Raw genomic sequence first — 12,991 nt, 5'->3', positions numbered from 1 at the left:
CTGCATTCTCTTTGTGTGTAAGCATATTTTATTTGAAGATCTTCAGACTATTACATCCAGTTGCAAGTCTCTCTAAATGCAAAAACCCACAAAAGATTGCTTTACAGATAAAAGTCAGCCAAATAATTCATTTCTTTTTTTTAATAGTTAAACTGAAATAATCAAAATTTTATAGCACACCTGCCCATAGTATGTAAAACACTCCGCTTTATTGCTTGTCTGCAGAAGGAATTTGCACTTCTAACCAAACACAATTGATATTTTAAGTAATGTAGATGAGACAATTCCCAAATTTTCCTTTTGAGCAATCATTCCACTTTTACTGGAGCATGGCACAGCATCAAAAACTCTATAATTCAGTAACATCCCCTACATATATAATTCACAATGTGTTAAACATAAGCAGCTTATTTATTTTTGGGTTCCTGTTTCTATTTCTCTAAAAAAGACTAACGTATCTCTGTGAGACATGGTACGGGTTAAATGAAAATAAGCACAGCAGTTTTGCCTTCACTTGAGCCCTGTTCACGCTAAACTGGTCTGACTTTTATTCAAATTGATTTCTAAAACAAGTCTCTTTCCCCAGTGTTTTCCTGTTTCTGACAAAGTTCTATGTTTTGCATGAATTTGCCGGAGGACAGTTCTTAGCACATAAGAACAGTCAGATATTGTTTTGTCACCATGTTATGAAACAGTTGCTTTCATTTCCTTTCCGTCTATGTTTTTCCCCGTGGTCAAATCAACTTGATTTAAAATTCACCTATAAGTGCATATTCCAGATGATAGAAATAACACCTGGCATTATAGCCAAAATGTTCTTTTGGGTACAAACTACATTACAAACCTAATATGGGTCCTCTATTAAACAGCGGAAGACCAGAGTTAGTGGAATATTGTTTTGCTCACACTTTGGCCTCTGATAAAGAAGCAATCCTGAGGGAGGCGGATGTTAGTCATTAGCAGATCCAGCTGTCATCAATGGGAAAATGAATTTTTTCTGCCCAAAGAGTGACAGGTCATAAGGTTGCAGACAAAGTGAGCTCCAACAAGCCATGCACAGGTGACAGATAATTCAAGTGTGGCATTATTTTGCATCCATTAGTGACTAAAGCATTGTTTCTGTGGTAACCCATTAGCTCAAACTCTGTAGCCAGCATTCAAGTTAAATCTCACTTTAACTTTTTAGGGCAGAAATAACACAGTGAGAATCAGTTGCTTTGTATATTGCAATGGTCTATTTGAGAAATTTTAGTCAGGATTTAGGGCAGGTCATAAGCCAGAACTTGCACTAAATAGAGTTTTAAATTATATTTTTCCTATCTTGCTCTCTCTGTGTGTCTCTCTACACCTCCTGGATTGTCCTCAATCTTTAAATTAAAACAACTGCTTAACAACTTAAAAAAATGGGCTGTCAGTTGAAGTCTGATGCGAGCTTGGTTTTATTCTCATCATTTTAGGGTTTCATTCAAAGGGGACTTTATCAGTCATTTATTCATTTTCTTATCCCCTTATCCAATTCAGGTATGCATTGGGCCGGTGGGGGTGTACAATGCGCAAAAGGGAGAGTACACCTTGGGTGAATCACCAGTCTATCACAACACAGGCGGAAAGAAGTCCTTAGCCTATCACATTCACACCTGCTGACCGATGCCAATGATGTAATTACCCAGCTACATTTCCGAAAGAATGCAAAAGCATTGACATATATTTTTCCTTCCTATGATAGGCCGACGGGCAGGGCAGAGATAGATTTTGGTAGCCTGACTGGAAAAATCGCTAGTCCCGGGACGGGACGTCGGGCTAGCGATTTTGCGAGCCCTGTATCTGATTGAGGAATCACTCATCTTTGGAAAAGAGAGTTTATTACAGAGAAATGGCTCTTTCCAAAATAAAAGCTATACTTCTTCTGGGCTATATTCTCAGCAGCATATTAAACATATAAGGAGAATCCTGTGCTAACGGCTGTCTAAATGACTCGGGTAAAGTTTGTAGCATGCGTGCTTGTTGTTTGTCGGCATAAATGTGCAGTCATATTCGTTGTGTTCCCACTAGTGCTGTCAGCGTTAATCTCGTTGAAATGACGTTAACGCCACAACACGACAAATCTCCGTTAACGAGCTACCGCGGATCGCCCGTGCATGGGGCTGGACGGCCAACACATTAACGAGCTAACTGCGCTAACACACTAGCTCCCACCCATGTAATTGAGCATTGCGTGGCACTTCCAACATACTGTTTTACTTTAGTCCATGACTCGCTTACCTTCAGGGTCATACGTCACATGAAAACCAAAATAGTTCCAAAGGCCAGATCTGAATGAGGGTGGGGGAGGTTCAATTTCCCATGTTGCAAGGAGAGGTTAACTTCTGTCTGGCTAGCTTGCCCTGTGTCACTACCCGATCCGTACCCCGCATGCGCAAATCTTACGTCACTTCCTCTCTTTGCCAACATTGCGACATTCAATATATTTGATTGATACGGTTAGCGCCCAGTTAGCTCCTAGCATTTCTCAACAGCTCTGCCTCCTTTTCGACTGCCCGGGACATTTAAACAATGGATAATCCGTATGCAAAGAAATTCATGCTTTTCTCCTCAACAGAGAGCGTCCCCCGATTGAGCAACAGCGCCGTAAAATAAGAAGAATGGCGCCTAATTACAGAGTTAATAATGCAGACTTTGTAATATCTCACGTGTAGATTCATCAGCCAGATTAAGTGTTTACTGACAATTGACAGTGATAGCGCACATCATCATCACTATTCCAACAATCCTCTCCTCACGGACAAGCATAAACACACTCGACTATCGCTAAATCAGATTTAACACACGTTTGTAATGACGACAATTCAGTTTATAATAGGGTTTATTCGCTCGGTCAGCAGGTGGCGGTATCCTCGTACACTGGGGAGTAAACTGCCATTAAACGAACAGAAGAAGAAGAAAACATCTGCACATGCGCGGGTACGGATCGGGTAGACCCAATTTGTACGGTCAGACTTTACACATGCACAGTAAGGATCGGAGAGTCCTGATCTGTAACTTTCTTTTTATTTTTCGTTTTTGTCTACATTGTACTGAAATGCTTCATTATTGCAAACATTTTAAGATATACTTGTTATTCCTAACATCTTAACTCTTACTCTGACCCATAACTATCGTAAAACGCTACGACCGGAAGTAGAAACCTTTCGCGCATGCGGGGTACCGATCGGGTTTCCGGTACGGATCGGGTAGTGACACCCTGCACTCAGTGAATCTGCGTTCGACTACTCCGCCTAGGCTGCACTATCGAGCGCAGATCCACTGAGCGCTCAACACAGACAGCATCGTCAGAAGGAAAGTTGATAAAATAAATTAAAAATTTTGTATTGTTCGATACATATGCGTACCGAACCGAAAGCACTGTATCGAACGGTCCAATATCGATACAAGTATCGTTGCACCCCTGATATATATATATATATATATATATATATATATATATATATATATATATATATATATATATATGGTCACTATATATATATATATAAATATGGTCACATACATATATATATATGTGACCATATATATATATATACATTTATATGATGTGTGTGTGTGTGTGTATACACATATAGATATATATATAAACTAAAAAACTATTTATGTAAAAATGAACAGAAAAGAACATGACATATATCCTCTGTGACTGCATATGCAGTCACAGAGGTTATATTAAAAATATTCATGCTGTTATGGATTATTTTTGATGTGTCAGGCATTCTACTCTTTTATAAAACGATGATCTACAAGAACTGCACATATATCTATTTTATGCAGTTAAATGTTTTAATTAGATTGATTTATGGCTCTGTTTAGTTTAAAATTCAGCACTCTAGTTAAACTAATGAGGTGCCCTTTGTTTTGTGTTGGACACAGATGTAGCCAAAAAAGGTGAAGGAATGTGATGTACTCTGTGTGTGCGTTTCCCACTGTGGGCTCTTGATGACAGTCATTCAGAAACAGGAGTGGCTGGAATGGAGGATATGTATGATTGTGTTACTGCTGAACATCAGCCTCTCTTATCACTCGGGTTACTTATATTTTATGGTACTCAGTTGAAAATTTCCCAGGGGAAGGAATGGAACCGGTGAATGATCCCAAAATAACACTTGTGAAATATGACTGGGCCTGAATTGAAATATTGCTGGTGCTTATCAGCTGCAGCCAGCAGAGCATGATTACTACAGACTCGCAGTCGAACAAGGTGATTTCTGTCTGAATCTAGCATCTACTGCTGCTCCAGAGCCTCTGATGAAAACCTGGACTCGCCATCACATAAATGATCCCATTAATCCCAGACGCTGGAGGACAACAGGCCACTTAGACCTGTAATTGTTTAATTATCCCTGCTGAGAGTCGCTATGAGAAAGGACATTAAAACCTGCTGTGTGGAAATGATGAAAACATAAACACAATGCGCATGTAAGTAAGTGTGTGTGGTCTAATCCCTCAGCTGGATGCTTATAATTGCGAATCAGATTGTTCACTTCCTAATATCTTCCAAGAAAGAGAGGTTTTGAAATCCTGCTGATCCAGTTACAAACTGAGCTCTTGTTTCAATCTGAGTGACAAGAAATTGAGACACACAAAACAAACAAAATTAAAGACAATATGTGCACAAATTTGTCATCAGACCCACAATGCTTTGACCGACCAGTGACCGAGGTGTGCTGGATGCTTGCGTTTGTGTTTGAGTTATTATTGTAGACTTGCATGTCAGAGAGAAAACCATCTCTGATCTTTTCTTGGTGGATATCTGACTGGACAGAAATGCTTCAACCTGTACTCAACCCAGTTTTGCAGCATTACATTCTTCCTGCCTTTAAATTTTTCCAGCAGGACAATGCCCAGGCTCACACTGAGTAGTACAGGCCTTTCTGGAACATAGGCCAGCATTTGGTCCCAATATGTGCCTGGGACATGCTGGCTAAAAGAATTTGATCAGAGGTTGCCACAACCAATGACCATTCCACAGCTGCAGGCTGCAAACATCCAGAAATGGAGAGCAATTTCTATGGGCTCAAAATGTGGTCATAAATATTTTGTACTTGTAAAAAAGATTTGTATGTGTAAAAAAGATTTGTGTGTGCGTAAAAAAGATTTGTATGTGTAAAAAAGATTTGTGTGTGTAAAAAGAATTTGTGTGTGCGTAAAAAAGATTTGTATGTGTAAAAAGAATTTGTGTGTGTAAAAAGAATTTGTGTGTGCGTAAAAAAGATTTGTATGTGTAAAAAGAATTTGTGTGTGCGTAAAAAAGATTTGTATGTGTAAAAAAGATTTGTGTGTGCGTAAAAAAGATTTGTATGTGTAAAAAAGATTTGTGTGTGCGTAAAAAAGATTTGTATGTGTAAAAAGAATTTGTTTGTGCGTAAAAAAGATTTGTATGTGTAAAAAAGATTTGTGTGTGCGTAAAAAAGATTTGTATGTGTAAAAAAGATTTGTGTGTGCGTAAAAAAGATTTGTGTGTGGACTTAGAAAAAAAACCCTGCAAGTTACAAGTACGGATTTTTGACCCTATTTTTCTTCCCTTCATCTGATTGGTCAATGTCATGTCAATCACAAATGTAACAATCCAATCAGAGAACAGATGGGTTTGGCTGTCGGAGGGGCGCTGTTTTGAACTGCAGGTCCTTGAAGGGTGATACTGTTTGAAGCTGGAGGATCGCTATATAAATATCCGATAGCAGCTAGGTCCTACTTTCAGTAGCTGTTGAAAGGATAAAGTTGTGGTATATCAGTGGTTAGAAATAACATTATTACTTTAGGATTAATTTAACACAAAGTCAGGGCTGACCCAGGACCATTGCTGTGAGTCACAGTGCGCAGCATAAAAGTCCTTTCACATCGGATGCAGGATACGCTGCTAATGCTAACTAAAAGCAAAGGATCCAGAATTTGTTACGCTGGCTGCTGGGCTCTGTGGGTTTTTGCAGCAGCTCTACCTGTACTAGATGCACCTGCTCCTTGTCTTTTCTATCTCTGACTTTATGTCCTCTACAAGAGTTTTTTTTTGCTAGTTCTTCAAATGTTCAATAAAAACATGTATGCTAATTCATAACGAAGAAAGCTTTGTAATGAAGACTGTCATTTCCAAAACACTGCCCGCCCCCACCCCGCGGTCCGCAGCGCTGTTGAAAAGGCTGTGGAAGTCCCTGTATTAAACACGTAGACCTGTGACACAAAAATCACCAAACTCGGACGACCACAGACTGTTTTCCTTCGTGGTGATGAAGGAAAAGGCTGGGTTGGCATGTAAAAGGGCATTTATTCCCTTCAAAGACCTGCAGTTCAAAAAAAGCGCCCCTCGACAGCCAAACCCATCTGTTCTCTGATTGGATTGTTACATTTGTGATTGATGTGACATTGACCAATCAGATGAAGGGAAGAAAAATAGGGTCAAAAATCCGTACTTGTAACTTGCAGGGTTTTTTTTTCTAAGTCCACACACAAATCTTTTTTACGCACACACAAATCTTTTTTACACATACAAATCTTTTTTACGCATACAAATCTTTTTTACGCACACACAAATTCTTTTTACACGCACAAATTCTTTTTACACATACAAATCTTTTTTACGCACACACAAATTCTTTTTACACACACAAATTCTTTTTACACATACAAATCTTTTTTACGCACACACAAATCTTTTTTACAAGTACAAAATATTTATGACCACATTTTGAGCCCATAAATTTCTCAACAGCAGATGGACACTTGCTTTGCCTTTCCTATTGCCCTGCTTCCCATGGCGATGGATAAAACACTGTTGTAATCCAGCAGGTGCTAGGCACCTGTTTCAAATGTTATCTGCTCACTGAATATATTAGTGTTAGAAAATGTCACTGTTTTTGTTTAAATAAACATTTTCATAATTTTACAAAGCTCAGTTTATTTCTTACCACTGGAGATTTAGCATGCACGTCTTTGATAGATCTCTGCTGCATAATGTTTCTTTTTCTCTGTTTATCACTCATTGCAATGGACTGCCAGCTAGATGTTAAAGGGAAATGTATGTGACTGATAATAACTCGTAACAGTTATTCAATCAGGCTGATAACACATTCGTGCTGAGTGTTTGTGAATATGTGAAAGTGACACGCCTTTAAAGGTGTCAGCATATCTCCTCTTTAAAAACACTGTTTTACAAATGCGTTATTGTGGATGCAGCCTGAGAGTGTGCCTGGCAATCGCTTTCCAGCTTCCATCACTGAGTAATGATTCCCAGCAGGCACCACAAGAATTCCACAATTTATGTGGTTAAAGTCAGCAGCGGCACAGGCAGGAGCGCTCACCTTTCACTGCATGAACACTGCATGTGTGGGCAGTGGAAATATGTTTGCTCATACATTCACTTACATGCAGATGGATCATGCAAATAGACCATAAATGTGCTGTTTTATTTGTAATCTGAGCCATTGTTTGTTTTCCATTTCTCACATGATGAAATGGACCTGAAACCTTTAATCAAATTGTGTTTTAAGAGAAAAACAGACACAAGCTTAAAAAAAAGAGCCGGACCTTTTGAGAAATACCATTATATTTATTTATGCAGCCCTCCCTTCATTTTCTAACTGCTTATTCAGTTCAGGGTCGACTTTTTGAAAGACAGGGTGCACCCTGGACAGTTTATTTATTTATGAGAGTTATAGAAAAGTGAAAGTACTCTAATGTCTGAAGTAAGTAGGACGCTACCACCAATAGTTGGCTAGTTTGATGACAAGAAACAGTTGACCTTTCTCTCCCTGAGTGGTTTGAGCTGTACAGATCTGGCAGTTGTTCCTGGATGTTGTTGGCTTTTACTGGGTGAAGGTAGTGCACCAAAAACCTCCTACTGATTGCTTTGGTTGGTAGCAGATTGCCTGTAATTTTTCATGCTTGTCAGTGAATACCAACTAATAGCTGAACGGTATTAAAACTAGAAAAAGTGCAAGGCTACAAGCGGAGAAGATTTGCCTGCAAGGTAAAAGTTGTCTTCAGCTCACAGAGTAGCAAGAGAGTATTTGTAGACAAATCTGTCGCCTTTTATCCGTCACTAACTATGCCCACAGCAATATACTAGATATCCAAGTCAACTCAAACTCACTAAACTCAAAATGCACTAAAACAGACTCATCAGTAGGGATGGGTACCGGTGTCCGGTGCCATCATGGCACCGGTTCTGACATAAATGGTAGTAACCAGACCGAAAAGCAGCGCACATTTCGGTGCTTTATTTCGGTGCTTTTTTTTCCTGAGCTGTGACACACTTCTAGCCAATAATTTTACGTTTCCGAGGATAGTAGGCGGGTCCAGGTACGTACGTTCTTTTAGAGCAGAGCTACAGATTAAAAATGCCCAAGGCGAAGCGGTCAAAAGTCTGGCTGTACTTCACAGCAAAATATGCAAACTCAGCAGCCTGCAACAAGTGCTTTAAGCTGATACTGTGATACTGTCAAAGGAGGTAACACCTCAAATCCGATGAAACACCTGGCGACGCATAGCGTTTTTTTTAAAAGCCCAGAAATGCGCTGTATGATAGCTTGCTGCGAGACCTCACACCGAGCACATCTACTGTGCGTGGGTTGCCTGTTATCGGACCCGGAGTTAGCAATATCCCCCAAAAACCCCGAAGAGGAGAGTCCTGGCCCCTAGCCCTGTCAGTGTAGCAGAAATGACGACGGATGATGATGGCAGCAGCAGCCGTTCTTCTCTGCGTGAGTAGCTTAATGTTGTTGGTGTGTAATTTACGTTGAGTAGGCTAACCACGTTATTACATTAATGCATGTAAGGTGAACTAGCAAACATCATCATAGCTACATGCGGCTGTCTTCTTGTTTGATGGCAGATACTCCCTTCACCCTGGCCAAAAAGGCTAAAATGACCAAAGAAAAAGTGGAAAACAGTTAAACATGAGAGGTTTTTGGACAAAGTTTGTGTTTTTTCCATTGATTAAGCACTGCTTCCAGCCAAGAGTGATACCATATATGCCCCATAGCTGCAGAAAAGGCTAACATTGTTATCTTTTTACAAAAAACCAGCTGAACATGAGAGGTTTTTGGACCAATTTTGTGTTCTCCATTCTTTGAGCACCGTTTGAGCACCGGCACCGTTTCAAAAGTACCGATTTGGCACCGGTATCGGATAAAACCTAAACAATACCCATCCCTACTCATCAGTTAAAACAAAGCCATCACCAAGACTGCTTGAACTAGCATATGGATGCTGTCCACCACGTGTAATGATACAAACGATACAACAACTCCTATTAAACACAACTTAGCAGGTCTTAAAAAAAACTAATGAATTTAAAAAATCCTCCATCTTTTAAGGCGAGCACCATAAATCCTGCTAACACGCCATAGTTGCTTCATTTTTGCCATAGCTACATTTTACAGGGGTTTTGATCTATTTGTCTACTCGGTAAGAAGACACTTCTCTCAGTGAATTACTATAAGCTTTTAATTCATATACATGGTGAAGATGTTGAATTTGAATGATGCATCTAAGGCTACCCTTTTATTTTGTATATCAAAGTGTGTAATTATACAGTCTGCACAAAAATGTACTTTTGTCCATTATAGACTATCAAGCGCACTTTCATATGTTATTGCAAATAATTAAAAGCTTGGGTGAAAGCTACTTTACAGTCATACTATTTGCTATTTGGAGCAACAGGAAGAAGCCCAGCAACTCTCTACTAATCATTCTGCTCTCACTCTTCTGCTGCTGCTTTTGTTACTGTCCAGGTCTCTGTTGAGTTTAATGGGCACCGCACACAGCCCCTTACACCCACAACCACAGCAAGGCAAAAAGATCAATTACATCGTAGCAGAACCCTTTTCACCTTCACATACCCCCAAATCCAGATATGCATGCATGGAGCTGAATAAAAACAGAGTAAAAACTTGCAATAGGGGAGAGCCATTAGCTAGCAGGGCAATCATCTTGTCAGGGATAATGCTGGTGCCATGGCACGACCAGTACTGTTAGCACAGGCTCACATAAGGGAAAACAGACTAGAGAAAATAGTGCTTGAGCATGCTTTGAACTCTTAAAGTAGGAAGCGGGTTCTCGAAGGTCTATAGCAGAGGATTGGAGAAAGCACAAGAGTTTGACCTTTTTAGAATGATATGCAGATGAGCAATCCTGAGTAGCTTTAAATACATTCATGGAAAACATAAAAGGTCATAACAGGGCTCTTTTGATGTGGGCAAATGTAGCATTTCAGAAGTTGGAGATGGTAATTTACAAACATCTGCTTTTATAAGTGTAAGTGTGCTGTATATGACATGCACATAATTAATGTGTGCATACAGCAAATGATTTTAATATCAAGAATCAATGCGGAAACTTCATGTTAGCTACATGAGATTGTGATATATATTAGTAAAAAACTATTAGTAAAAAATAAATAGATGTTTAATTTTCTGCAAGTAACTGGAAAACCTATTTCTAGTAACTCAGCTATCAAATTTTATGTATAAGTAAGATGAGCTGCATGATCTTCTCATGATCTTCTCATAATAATTTGGTGTTTTAGTAGGAAACCTGGATGCTGCTTTGGTGGGTGAGACCCCCATACACATTTCTGCAGATTGCAGGGATTGCAATGACACTCCCCAAAGCAGCAGCCATCCCTTGCAAAACAATGCGCCCAATCATAGTACAGATCAGAAAACACTTGGAAGCCCAAATTTTAATATGACTACCATCCGTGATCTACTCACAAACAAGTTATGTCTTCAACAAACTGTCAGTAAAAATAATTTGTGGGTTATAATGATGAAGGTATTTATTAGGGGTGCAACGATACTCATATCGATATTGAACCGTTCGATACAGTGCTTTCGGTTCGGTACGCATATGTATCGAACAATACAAAGTTTTTAATTTATTTTATCAACTTTTCTTCTGACGATGCTGTCTGTGTTGAGAGCTCAGTGGATCTGCGTTCGACTACTCTGCCTAGGCTGCACTGTTGAGCGCAGATCCACTGAGCGCAGCACAAGCTAGCAAGACAGAAGCTAAGCTCGTTGCAACATGGCAAATTGAACCTCCCCCACCCTCATTCAGATCTGGCCTTTGGAACTATTTTGGTCTTCATGTGACGTATGACCCTGAAGGTAAGCGCGTCATGGACAAAAGTAAAACAGTATGTCGGATGTGCCACGCAATGTTCAATTACATGGGTGGGAACTACTGCGTTAGCGCAGTTTGCTCGTTAACGTGTTGACGCCGTCCAGCACCACGCACGGGGCGATCCGCAGTAGCTCGTTAACAGAGATTTGCCGTGTTGTGACGTTAACATCATTTCAGATTAATGCTGACAGCACTAGTGGGAACACAATGAATATGACTGCACATTTACGCCGACATCATCCTAGTGCAAAGACAAGTGGAAGCAGACAAAAACAACAAGCACGCATGCTACAAAGTCATTTAGCAACTAATCCAACAATACATACAAATATTAACAATGGTTTAATTAGAGAGAAACACAGTTTAAATAACACTTCTAAATAACTGAATGAAGCAGTTTCGGGCAGCGTGACGTATAGGCACTTCTTCATGTTCTTCAGTTTACTGTGCTGTCTGCAAGACAATACAGTCCCAATCTCCACTTAATGGTAACTATGTGACTATCTAAAGAAGATATGCCTTATTTAGATTATACTTGGCATTTGAAAACACTCAGCGTTTTGTGTTTCCTTTTGGTATCACCTTGTGTTTTGTGTTGATTCTGATTTTGGTATTAGTTCTTAGGGTTTGGTTCTTGTGTTTAGCGCTTTAGTGTTTTATCAGCCCTACCTGTGTCTGTCCTCTGTGCTCTGTTCGTGTCCCCGAGTTTGTGTTGTTAAACAGTCTGTGAGTTTCCTGTTTTACTTTGTAGGTTTGTGTCTCGTTATGCACATTGGTTCCAGCTGTTTCCCCTCCTCTGTGCTATTTCCTGATTACCTGGTGTGTGTATTTATAGTGTGTGTCTGCCTGTGCTCCTCGTCACGTCTGTGTTACTCCGTGTCAATCTGCATTACTCTGTGTAACCCGGTGGTCATTCTGCGTCTCTCTGTCATCTCTTTCTGTGCATTTTGCTCCTCATCCCGTGTCCTTATGTTTCAGGGTAGTTTTTAGTTTTCCCCAGTTTAGGTTTGTTTACTCCCCGCTCTGCTCTTCCTGTTTTGCCACTTTGTCACGTCTGTAAATAAACATTCACTCGCACTCCAGCCAGTACCTGCATTTTGGATCCTTTTCTCTCTACACCACACAACTGCTGCCCCAGCCGTGACACTCAGGAGAATGATTTTTGTGATTCAGTCACAGTTTGCTTGAGAAACTTGTTAGTTGAAAGTATCTGCTAAACCAACCCATCAGTGAAGGACAACAGAAACATACAGACAGTGTTAGGGCCTTTCTCTCTTCACACACACACACACACACACGCGCGCGCCTGGTTTGCTATCCTTGTGGGGACATCCCATTGACATAATGCTCTCCCTAGCTGCTTACCCTAACCCTATCCATCAAAAATGAATACCTAACCCTTACCCTTTCCATAACCCAATTGTTTGTTTGTTTTTGTTTTTTTTCTTCCTATAACCCAATTGTAATCCTCACACTAAAACCACATTTTGAGTGTGAAAAATACCTCCAACCCCGTGGGCACCTGGATTTTGGTCCCCACGAGGGCTGTTGGTCCCCACCAAGATAGTAAATTTCAGATTTTGGTCCCCACCAAGATAGTAAGAACCCGTACACACACACTGCTCAGGCAGTGGCTGAAGAAAAAACGTGGGTGAGGGTGGAGTTTGGAGAGGCATGGAAAAAGACCTTTGAACTGCCTGGAAGAGATCCTCTCAAACCGTCAGGCAATTTGCCAGAATCAGGAATGCAGTGCTCTATCTGCACTGTGCATAGTGTGGGTGGAGCAATACTGTCTTCAACTGAAGATATTTTCTGGTGGCGG

Source organism: Astatotilapia calliptera, chromosome 4 (genome assembly GCF_964374335.1).
Source record: "Astatotilapia calliptera chromosome 4, fAstCal68.1, whole genome shotgun sequence".
In the NCBI taxonomy this organism is placed as follows: domain Eukaryota; kingdom Metazoa; phylum Chordata; class Actinopteri; order Cichliformes; family Cichlidae; genus Astatotilapia; species Astatotilapia calliptera.
Note: the sequence above shows the minus strand (reverse complement) of the source record.